We start from the raw sequence: 11017 nt of genomic DNA, 5'->3' as shown, positions 1-11017 counted from the left end.
GCACCGTGAAATAAGCCCCATAAGAACCCCACGTGCGAGAGCGAGATAAGAAGACATAGTGTCGTTCGCGCCCACGGATTTCATACGGTTCGGATCTCGAGATGCGTACAGTACCAACGTCGAACAGATCTCTAATTCTCATTTGGCGCGAAATTTAAACAACGAAATGAATTATTTTTAAGCGTTTGGTCCAGATTTGGTAATTTTGAAATAAAATTAATAGGCAAGCCCGGCTTATGGGCTTCTATGGAAATACCGCCACTGAGACACAGCTAACCATTATATTTGACTTTCGATAACAATGTTTCATAGTAAATATGTTTGAACGAAAATAAATAAAATAATTGTTTTTTTTTACTTTTTTTATTCTGATAACAAAGATTTTAATCTACAATATTGCTATTTATTACATTTTTTTATATTAATTACGTGCATGTATTTACATTAACGTTATTTATTATAAACAAGCGGACCCGACAGACGTTGTCCTGCCCGAACATTGGTTTTCCTGCTATTACCTTAAAATAAGTCTTCCTTGATAAGTAGATACCTAGGTACTTGTTAATGATTGTATTCCAAAACTAAAAATTGTCAATATTAAAAAAATATTGAATTTAAGTAGGTACTCTTTCATGGTTGAATTACAAAACATAAATTTTTTTTTTTTTCAAATATGGCATTCTTTTTGCAAACTTCAAACTCCGGTCGTCTCACCAACAAAGGGGTGTACTTATGTAGGAGTACGATTTTTAAAAATGTATTGAATTTAATATTATTTTAGTGTTACCAAAAATTCAATAAAATGAAATAAATGTGTAGAAATTAAAAGGAATTTAAGAAAATAATCTGATTGAAATCCACAAAAAACAAATGCTGTTTGTAAACATTCAAAAACCAACTTTTTTTACACACAAAAAACAACATCTTTCCATATTTTTCCAAATGCATCTCCTCGAATGCAACCCTAGTAGATCGATGAATAAAACATCTATGCTCGAAACTTATTTTTTGCATATTCGATTGAAGATTTTAGTATCTACGAACACGCACAGCGCAAAGATCTATATTTCTCTGAAAACCGCACGTAAATCGGTCAAGCCGTTTAGGAGGAGTACGGTGACATCACACGTATAAATGAATTATATATATAAAGATCACCACCACCGTTTTTATCTTCCTACAAAAAAAATTCTATGAAGTGCGCCCAGACCGTTCTCGGTGAACGATGAAACTAGCCGATTACCTCAGCTTATTACTCCATACGAAAAATACACTGTATTTCTCGTATTTAAACCAAGTCAGCTTTTTTAGTACTGAAACAAGCTTGCAGATAACAAACATTATTTGAAGATTCTCTATTTGGAAACTAGTATTTCAAACATTATTTCCGAAGACTATTTTTCTTTGACAAACTTTTATTAAAAATTACCACAATGGCATTCAGCAGGTATTTTCACTATGGTTACAATGTCAACACTTAGCACTGGCTTATTCATTTTAAAATGAATAATGCAAAAACGGCCACTTCGAACCCCACATGTCTTATTTTTTTTTATTTATTTTTTTTATTTATTTGGATAACCAACAGCTATAATTATATCATATTTATATAACGAAACAAATAACAAATAAGCCAATTACAGGTTTTCACAAGTAGCATCACAGTAAGTTGAAAAAGATTCTCGAACATAAAAAGAATAGTAATTAAATGTAAATTTAAAAGAAAAGAAAAAAATACTACGAGTTATTTTGAAAGCAAACGCCGCACGTTCTTAAGATTATTTTCAAATAAATCTATGTTAAATTATTTATTTAGTACATTAAAATTATTAAAAGTTCGCCATAAATATGAATTTTGCCCGTAATTAGATGAAACAAGAGGTATGTGAAGAAGAGGGTTATTTCTTAAAACTTTGGAAGGAACATTGATAGAAAGTTTGCAAAGTAGTTCAGGACAGTCAATTGAACCAGAGGCAATTTTAAGTAAATAAATTATATCCGCTATTTCACGACGTTTTTGCAGAGGCAGGAGGTGATGTTTTTTACATATATGAATATACTGGTCAGATTTAAACTCAAGTTTCAACCGGAAACACATGAACTTTACGAATTTTTTTTGAATATTTTCAATGCGTGATATCTGCACATTGTACATAGGATTCCATATTTGTGATGCATATTCTAAGTTGCTTCGCACTAATGTACAGTAAAGGATTTTAAGTGTCTTTGCCATAGTGAACGACGTAGAGCTACGCATAACAAAGCCAAGCGCACGCGATGACTTTTTTATGATGCTGTCAACATGGGCGTCAAAAAGTAATTTACTATCATGGAAGACACCTAGATCCTTTACACATAATGAGCGTTGGAGGTTTTGACCCTTAAGCACATAGTTAGTACGTAAAAATTTTACTTGCGACTAAATGTAATAACTGAACACTTAGAAGGATTAAGGTCCAAGCAGTTGGAGTTGCAGTAATCCTCTAGACGGTCGAGATTTGACTGCAGATCAAAGACGTCAGCTGGGGTCTTGATTGTTGCAAAAATTTTCATGTCGTCAGCAAAACAAAGCAAACGCGAAGAGGTAAAGCATTTATCAATATCGTTTACAAAAATTATGAAGAGCAAAGGTCCCAAAAGAGACCCTTGAGGCACCCCGCTGGGGACCGTACCCAACAAGAAATAAAATTATTAACCACTACCGCTTGCGACCTGTTGTCTATATAAGATGAAAACCATCTGAAGAGGTCACCTCTAATACCGATTTTAGTTAATTTTTTTAATAGTAATTTGTGATCGATTCGGTCGAAGCATTTACTGTAATCGGTGTAAATAACGTCTACCTGATGACCACCGTCCATTGAATCAGTAAGGTAATCATTAAGTAAGATTAAATTTGAAACAGTAGATCTCCCTTTTAGAAAGCCATGTTGAGATGGACTCAGTGAGTTTTTAAGTGATATATGTCAACGGTTTCCTATCAAAGAAAAATAGTCCTTCGGAAATAATGTGGGAAATACTAGTTTCCAAATACAGAATCTTCAAACACTATTTGTAATCTGCAAGGTTGTTTTTTTTATTTTTTTTTATTTAGTCTTAAAATAGTACAAACATAATAAATGAATGTCCTAATAATTACTTATATCTAATTCTTATTTAAACATTTACTAATTTTTAACATTTAGAAACAATATACGCACACTTAAAAAGAAAACTTCTATAAAGCTAACACGAATAAGATTACTTTTTTAAAAACTAACTTATCTGCTAAACACGTGTTTTTTTAACTGACATTTAAATGAAATAATATTTTTTTGCTCTCTTATTTGTAATGGTATTTCCTTATAATATAACTGTACAGCTCGGTGCATCAACGAGTTCTGTGTTGTTTTCTTACGAAATAATAGTCTTACTTCATGTTTATTTCTTGTTTCATATACGTGTTCACATTGATAAGAAAAAACCTTTTGAGTCAACTCTTTTGAGGTATAACCATTAATCATTTTTTGAACAAAAAAATAGTACATAAAAATATATTAGTTGACGTACTGTCATAATTTTTATTCGTTTCATCATCAACTTTATTCAAGTGTATTTATTGTTTCTCAAAATTACTCTCATTCTGCAGAACAGTAAGTTTATTTTTTCCCCTTCAGTTGCCAAAAACAATATAATACTACTGTTTTAGTAATGAGAAACATTATAGCTCGTTATGTGAAAATAATGTAAAGAATCAATGTAAGGAAAAAATATTTTGTTCGTGTGTGTGAAAGGATTAGATGTTAAGTATCGATTCCTGAAGTATTAGTCACACGTGTGTCTGTATTCTACCTGTATAGCCCGAATGGCGTGCGGAAGGAATCCTGCACACTTTCAACAAACATTCCTTCTCACGTCTACCTCCCCCGTCCCTCCCCATCACACCGCACCGTCATTAGAAAGTGGAGGAAATATCGCTACATAATCCTATTCTGACAAGGACGCGAAGCCATCTTGATTGGTTAATCCACAGGTTCTCAATGTTTTGATGTCGCGACCCTTTTACATTAGTCGAGTGCCCTTTATCCCTCTCTCCCAAAATTAATCGTGCTTTTCAGTCTCTTCGGTCTCAAGGCAGGATTACTTTGCTATGTCGTGTTGTGGAGGGGTGTGTTAAGGAGCTATCTGGCGCATATCAATTCTATGCGGTGTGTCGTCGTGCGCCACCGTTGCAGTCTCGTTCCAACGATTTTTAGTCTGCGCCAGAGTGACGGAGAGGGGTTTATGGCGCGTCACAACAAACCGCGACTATGTGTTTCTAGAAACGTCTCCTTTTTATTATTTTTTTATTTTTTTATTTTTTTGTTTTTTTACAATAAACATAATAATAAAACAGAGTATTAAAAAAAATAAAGCATAATCACATATCAATGAAATACATATTAATAGAAAAATAGTTTAAAAAAAACACACACACAAAGGTATGGCCTGTTCGTGGGTATACAAGAAAATGATAATGAATTTTTGCTCCTGCTGGGAAAAATGGACCGTTATAATATTTTTGTATAACATAAGAAAAAATAAGATATTTTGTAAATGATAATATGTTTTTTTTTATAGCAATTAAAAAAGGAAATAAAAATTTTTTTTAAAAACATAAAAATATTCCTTATTATTAAAGGGGAATAAAATAAATCATAGAAAAAAAGAGTTCATATCTTTAATTTGAATCCAGGATAGTGCATGTTTTTTAAAAGAAGAAAAATTTTGAAAGTTTGGAATCAATAAAATATTATCAGTAAAAAAATAATTTAAAAATTTTGGGCCTATAAAATATGCATGTCTCCTTAACGCATCAATGTTTTTCAGCTACGCAAGCACGTTCAGCAAGATAAGCAAACACCAAAAATGATCAAAAAAATGTCAGAAGAGCCCTCAACATATCTTACCACTCCACAACACGACATAACAATGTAATCCTACCTTAAGTCACCATCACGATAGACCAGACTTCAAAACAACACGTAACGTCTCAATCGCGGCCTATGAATGTCTCATCTTCTTCGATTATTATTTCCTCCAGATTTTCTGGGTCACCTCTAGCTGTGTCCAAAAAACTGTAGAATACGTTGGCATCATACCATACTCCAGTATGTTGGTGTTCGTACTTCTGGCTGTCCAAGGCATATTTTCTCTCCTGCTCGCGTGTTTTTAGTGTCTACGTTTTTGCGCCATATAAGAATATTGGAAACAAGCGTTCCGTTCATGTAAGGTAAAATTGATCGGGTGGAGAAAAGATCGTAATTTTCATGATTTATCGATAGTTTTACTAATGTCATCTAACGGTTTTAATCGATGCTTTATTATCGATTGGAATCTAGACTATGATGAATAACTAATAAAATACGAGTGATCGATTAAACATATATTCGCATATATGACATTTATTTTGAACATTTTGTGTTTTGCTGCAAACAAACTAGTGCTCAGGTGAAATTGATAAAATCAATAGTAAAATCTTAAAATAGATAGACAAATATATATGTTAAATATATGAGCTGATGTGTTCATCATAATATCGATAGTTGAATTTGGTCAAAACGTAGATAAATTATCCACTCTTAAGATTTAAATATAATTTCGACATTTTGCAAGTGAAATCGATCATGCTACGAACCTTAAAAAAAAGGAATTTATAGGAAAACATAAATACAAAATGGATTGAAAAAGCATTACGAGAAGTATGAGCGGGAAAATGAGTGTTAGAAAAGCTGCGGTAATTTTTTTTTAAAGGAATAACTCGCTAAGCCTCTTCTTTAGAGAATTGTCAGCAGGTGAGAAATAGGATATGGAAGGAAGTTATGAAAAACATACCACAACACCTAGACTAATTGAGAAAAAAACTTTCTTGGATTTTTTCTTTTTTCTTGGAATTGTATGCGACAAACTCTGTCTACTGAAGATGAGGATTTTTTGTAGCTGGTCTTGTTAAATCTGGTGAGTGGAGATTTAATTTCACAATACACAATGTGATGAATAACATACTTCATTGGTCCAATTTCCTAGAGAAAATCGCGATAGCCGTTTCATTAAAAAAAATTGTTAAAAAATCATTAAACAACAATATAAAATATCATTCTTCCAAAGGGGGGAAAGCGTCAAATATGTCTATTTTATTTATTCAGATATGTCAGGTATTCATGTATTAGGAACAATAATAATAACTAAAGTTTTATGTTGGGATATCAGGAAATAATAATACGTATGAATGTATAGGAAGCGAGGTATGTATGCAAAGAGAGAGTGATATGACGTTTTATTATTAAAAACGGCGATATGATTTGTTGTTGTTGTTTAATATTGTTCTTTCGAACATCGAATAACTTCGAATGTGCTTTTATTAGAAAAATAAAACAAATACGTACATAAATAAATGTCTCTTGAACTTTCATTTTTACAACCAATTTACAGTTAAAGTCTCAATTTCTAAGGAAACTCGTCGGTGACAAAATCACTCAACCTACGTTGATGACGCCGATTACACTTTAATTTTCAAAATTTCATCGACAACTGCGAAAAAAAAGTTTAGTAAACTTTTCGCAGTTCTCGGAATTTTTTTTCACATTTGTCAATGAAATTTCTAATCCGAAAAGTTTATGTTACCATTGTTTAAATATTTTTTTTCAAATTTTTTGTAATCATTAAACAAGACAAATGAAAACATGATTTATTGATCGGCTTTGCCTCACTGAACACCAAGTACATTTTTGTCCCCTTTGGGATACCCTGATCTTGCCAAATATTGTTGTGGTTGATTTCTGTTGTGCAAGCACCGCACTACTTACAAATATGTATGAGCCAAAATAATCCTGCATTCTAAGTTCCTAGTTTTTTTTTTTTCATTTCTTTGCTCATATTTGCACAATTTATGTTGATTTTTTTAAACCAACTAGTTTTGGGCAACGCGTCCTCTTTACTTATAAATTAACATAATACAATTGAAATTAACACAACGAAGATGATCGAATGGTTTTTTTTTATAAATAAAATAGTCATAAAAAAGTACGAGTAATTTTGGTATATTTTATTGATTCAATGATAAATAATACTCTACAAAGTTGAGGTTCTAAGTTCATTCAACATTAAAATATTTACATTTCTGTCAATTAACTTTTATTGTCCTTGACTGTCTTGATTCCTTATTTTATTAAACCCCCGATCCTTTAAATTAATAACTTTAAAATGGTCTTCAATAAGTCCAGTCATATTTTATGGATGGGTGCGCGTGAATTGATTTGAGGTCGAATGAGAAAGATGGATCACAATTGAAGATATTTATTGAGTAGACACATACGAGTTACATCCTTACAATTTTGTTCAGGAGGAATTTACAATAGCAAACACTGGCGAGGAGCTGGTGGACGGGTGACACGAAATACCAAGATGAAATGTGCATATTCTTTCTCTGCACGACGTTTAATTACTTGTCCGAACTGACGTTGTATCGGGTTACGCGTTGCGGGCCAGAACGGTATTTGGACCTGTCAACTTTACGGCTTAATAGTGATGACCTCCACAATATAAAAGTTGCGGTAAGTCAAATCGGCTGCGTCTTTTATTTTCAATAATAATTTAATGTTTTATTTAACAAGCGACTTGTATTTCTCAACACTAAAAAAACTGTTTTTTTTTTAAATACCACAGTAATTTTAATTTCTACCTTTCAGTTTTTATTCCTAGTTTTATGACCATCGTGTTACTTTCATATTTTAGAGTCAATGATAATTGCCTACCCTTTTTAAGTTGCGAATCTAATCAAGCGACCTGAACATACTAAAATTTATATCTAGCCATGTTAATTTCGTGACCCTTTTGAATCAGCCAAGGTTCTTTCTTTTCAATCCTTTGCAATCAATAACAGCTCACCGCCTATGAAATGTTGCTTTTCTAAGTATTCCCAATTCCCAGCTGTATCAAAGTCGCAACCTTTTTTAATTATTCATGTTACCTAGAGTCCATTCGTTTTCTAGAATTGATTAATCCCAGTCTGTTTTTGTTTCTTTTTTTTAATTTAAAATTCTCATTGATGAACCCTTACGAGTTACATACATTTAACAAAATATTTTTACTTTTAACACATTTTTAAAAAAGCCTAAAATTTACTCTTAATTTTATTTGGAAGCTTAAAACTGGTTACGTTTGTTTTTATCCCATCACGTGATTGTCCGGTGGATATTACGAAATTTGTTTGTTTACTCGGAGCTTCTAGTGAAAATATGCGCAGTTTAAAATCATCTCATGTTAACGAATGCTAATATATTCGTCCTTAGATACACAATAATTATAATATAATATGGCTGTGCTAGCAGGTAAATATATAGTTCCAACTGGCAAAAGCTCTGGTTTGTTTACTTTCTGGTTCTATTTGCCGATTAAATTAATAAGACTATACCCCTTAGACTTCCTACTCAGCAAAGTGAAAATCCATCGACTTGTATAAACATTGTGAGATAGGGAAGCGAAAAATCACATTGATGACCGATCGATTATTATATACATACGATCGATTTTTTAAATTGTAATGAATAACAGCAAATCACTTTGACAGGCGCCGTGGCGCAGTTGGTTAGGTAGCCATTTATGAAACTTGTATTGCGGATTCGATTCCCGTCAGTTGCAAAAAGGAAAGCCTAGAAAGATTTTTTCTGAATTGGTCTGGGCGTTATTTTTGGTTTTTTTTTCGGCATGTATTATTCACAACTTCCTTCCACATCTTCTATTTCTAGCGAGCCTCTAAAATATTATTTTGGTGGGTTATTTTTTTTTTTAAACAAAAAATTATTCGATCCGATAATTTGATACAAAATCAGAGAATATTTTAAATGCAAAAAGAAATTATTAAAAACAAAATTTCAACATTATAAATCATATATTTTTTATCATATCGATACACTTATACGTGGCTCACGGTGTCTTTTATATTGCAATTTAGTTTTGTAGGATTTCGCTGGTTGATAGATAGAGGATGAGTAACGATGAGTAAGAGTAACAGCGATAACGACTTGAATTTACTGACTGCATTTGGACTATTTGCTGGGACTGACTCACTTTACCACGCCCTATGTCCTTTCACATCTCATGTTCCTTTATTTTTACGTCTCCATGGCGAGGATGAAGTTTAAATAAGGAAATTTTTTTAATCAGAGTTATACACGTTTAAAAATGCATCTTGTTTAAAATTATTTTATTCGGTAAAAAAGTACATTTTACCAATTTAAACAAAGTATTCTACTTTGCAGCCTCCGTGGTGTATTGCTCAAGACGCTTGACTCACTTACGGGTGGTTCCGGTTTCGATTCTTGTAGAGAACAGAAAAAATCAATGTGATTTTTCTCAAGCCTGGGTGTTTTGTGATGTAATTCTCCACTGTAATTGGGCCTCCTTGCCTGTTGTAGTGCAAAAATAAAATAATACCTACATACAAAAAACACCAAAAATACCACAGCGTTTTTGTGATGTTTCGTATTTTTTTAATGATTTCAATAAACATATTTATGTAAGCCACACGTTCCTAACTCAATCCTGTATTCCATATGTTGAATCAGTTAATATTTTTATTGAACTGAATGTTTTCACTTTTTTAAATAATAATTGAATTTACGCATTTGTTTTTTTTCCAATTGCCATTATTCGATTAAAACAAATAAATGACTTTCATAACTGTCATGAAAATTTGTTCATTCAGATTATTTTTATAATCGATTATAAAATATTATGCTGTTCGTATAAATCGTTTATGCGCATCCCTATTAAGAGTAAAATATTGAATCTCGTAGTCAGCACGTAGGTAAACAGTAAGAAACCCACAAAATATTATTCGGAAATAATATTGGGTTTAGTATATTGTGTCATTTTTATAGAGTGGCGTTTCAAGTTACCAACTCCTATTATTGTAAGATATTATAAGAGGTAATTATTTCATATAATACTTCTGTTTCGTGTTTTTTTTTGTTTAATTTTGGAATTTATCATTATACTTTATTGAACGAATTATTTTTGTGGATTTTAATTTCATTTTTATGATGAAAGGCAACAGATTTTATATAAATAACTAGCAGACCCGACAGACGTTGTCCTGCCCGAACGTTAGCAGCCTGCTATTAGCTTGGAAAAATACTTTTAATTGATAAGTAGGTACCTAGGTACTTGTTTGTGATTAAATTCCAAAACATTTTATTTTTTTTAATATGGCATTCTATTTGCAAACGTCAAACTCCGGTCTTCTCACAAACAGAATGGTGTACTTATGTAGGAATATGATTTTTTAAAGTTTTTTGAATTTAATATTATTTTTGTATTACCAAACATCCAGTAAAAATAAATAAATGGGAAGAAATTACAAGGAATTCAAGAAAATACTGATTAGAATCCATAAAAAGCAAATGTTGTTTATAAACATTCAAAAACAAACTTTTTTTATACACAAAATAAAACAACTTTCCCTTTTTTTGTAAATGCATTCTCCTCAAATGCAACCCTGGTAGATCGATGAATAAAATATTTATACTCTCAACTTATTTTTTACACATTAGATGAGATTTTAATCTACGAACACGCACAGCGCAAAGATCTATATTTATCTGAAAACCGCACGTAAATCGGTTAAGCCGTTTAGGAGGAATTCGGTGACATCACGCGTACATAGGAATAATATATATATATAAAGATAAAGTATTCAATATAGAACATATTTCCAGTTTCTATTTTTTTTCAATAAAATGATAAAACATGTTACATAATAGAGAGAAAATATAAAATATTATATAAGAAAAGATAGAAAGAATACTGTAAGAAGGTAGGGGATGAAGAAAAATATGGAGGAGAGGAATTTTATAATAAAGTTTAATTATATATAACTCACCAATTCTAAATTTACTAACTTTAATAACATAAACATAGTAAAAATTACATAAATTAATAACACACTGATAAATATTTCATTTTAGTGTTTCAAGAATATCTAAATGAGGACAAAGTA

This window comes from Micrasema longulum, unplaced genomic scaffold (genome assembly GCF_059751315.1).
Source record: "Micrasema longulum isolate JH-2025_06_02 unplaced genomic scaffold, ASM5975131v1 h1tg000610l, whole genome shotgun sequence".
In the NCBI taxonomy this organism is placed as follows: domain Eukaryota; kingdom Metazoa; phylum Arthropoda; class Insecta; order Trichoptera; family Brachycentridae; genus Micrasema; species Micrasema longulum.
Note: the sequence above shows the minus strand (reverse complement) of the source record.